Consider the following 1998-nt stretch of genomic DNA (forward strand, 5'->3'; position numbering starts at 1 on the left):
TAGCATGACTGCTGCTACTCAAATAATATATCTGAAGTAAAATTGGCCGTTATACAAGATTTCTACATGGCAACACTAACTGCAGTACACTGATGAATAATTTCCAACCACTTCCTCCCCCTGCCGGGTACAAAATAAAACATACACAAAACATATCCTACTGATCAAAGCGCAGATGAAACCACTAGGAAGTGGATATACATGAAATTAATGTAACTTGCATATATCCAGTCGATCAAGCCACAAATTTCAGGCAGCGAGTATCATTGTGCATTACTTGACAGCGGTATGAACAGAATCGTGCCGCACACCGCACACCTCACGCGTGTGTAATTTACAGAACTACGCCAAAGGATGTTAGATCAGTTGGTCTAGCACTCTGGCGGCACCCCTCAGGTCCTGAGTTCGATTTTCCGCGGGAGCAAATTTCAGGTTTGAGGGTAAAAACTCCCCTTGCTGGCCCCGTGGGCCAAAGCACTAGTGGTAACCGCCCGTAACCGGCCTGTGGTGCAGCCCAAGGCTACGGGCCCGGCCTGCGGGCAACGGAATTCCGGCTTGTGGGTTGGCCCAGGCAACGGACCCCACGGAGAATCTGTTTCCAGTGTCAGGGCGGGGCCAGGGTTCGGGGATTTTCTCGGTTGAGGTGCTGAGAAATTTCTTCTTAGTTGAAAACTGTTGGGGCAGTATTACCCCCACCAGCCGAGTTTTTTTTTAATTTACAGAACTACCGCAAACTGAGCAGTAGTGGCATCGAGATGAAGTGCTCAGCGGACCTACTGCAGCCCAAATATGTTGGGATATGAGGAGGCAAGGATCCAAGATTTGTCTGTTACAATTCAAGTGACAAATATTTTTAAGTATACACTACAAAAATGAACATGACACAAAAGAAACTTGCGGCCCAATGTTACTTCTTGCAACACATCCATGAATGATCTTCTCTAAAGCTTTCCCTTGCCTTGTCTTTCGTTTCAAAATCTTGGACTGTTTCTTTTGCATGAGAACTGTAGAAAGGAACGCAAAAGATGACTACTAGATCACAACATCATCGAATTTTATTAACCCATAGGTGAAGCATTCAAATTATAAATAGATATCCACAACCTAAGATGCTAACAATGACACAATCCCCTAATATGCCAGATTATTCTAAATTCAAATTCAAAATACAGCATGGTAAATGCAGTCTTACGGAAATGGTGAACCAATAAACATTAGAGAAGCTGTAGCATGTTGAACTGAAATACTATATCCATATGACAGCCTTTAAGGGCATCCCAAAAGCTAATAAAAAATCATTGCTTGCTTGTTTTTTACCGCACTAATCATTGCCGATTTAAAGTTTAGCACTATTTTCAACAAACTAATCATTGCTTGTTTGTTTTTCTTACCGCACTAATCATTGCCGGCTGCTGCATGCCTGCTGCGGGTTGCGCGCAATGCGTGCGTCATTGTGGCATGCATCGGCCCAAGCAGGAGCAGCAAGCGGGGTCGCCTCCTGCGGTTGCGCGCAATGCGTGCGTCATTGCGGCATGCACCAGCCCAAGCAGCAAGCGAGGTCCAGATGTGCAGTGGATTGCAGGGGAGGGAGGGTGTGTGTGTGTGCCCGTTACCTGCCGCCTATGCGGCATGGACAGTTGGCGATCGCGAAGCCTCTTCCTTGGAGACTCTGACCATATCGGTCACCGAAACAGCCGGCGACGTAGGGTTTGGGCTTGGGTTTTGGGTTGGCAGTGTTCAAGTTCGGGTTCGGTGGCGGCAACCGGTCGTGGGCAGAATGGTGACTACAAGTGGCGCTGCCGCCTACAAGTGGTGGTGGATTGGTGCCGGTGGTAGGCCTGTGGTGGTGAGTCTGGTGACAGGCGAGTCAGGGAGCCGCCAGAAACGGGGATGGAGGGTGGAGCGAGGGCATGGAAGAAAGGCTTCGACGACATGTCCGACTGTCGTCACGTGAGCGAATCCTCTCCTTCTATGTACTGCTGGTTTGCAATCAAGTTC

At 48.1% G+C, this 1998-nt stretch overlaps 1 pseudogene; it reads right to left on the reverse strand.

The window, feature by feature from the left end:
* Nucleotides 1-235: 235 nt before the first annotated feature.
* Nucleotides 236-999, reverse strand: LOC120713509 (annotated as a pseudogene).
* Nucleotides 1000-1998: the final 999 nt, after the last annotated feature.

This window comes from Panicum virgatum, chromosome 6K (genome assembly GCF_016808335.1).
Source record: "Panicum virgatum strain AP13 chromosome 6K, P.virgatum_v5, whole genome shotgun sequence".
In the NCBI taxonomy this organism is placed as follows: Eukaryota; Viridiplantae; Streptophyta; class Magnoliopsida; order Poales; family Poaceae; genus Panicum; species Panicum virgatum.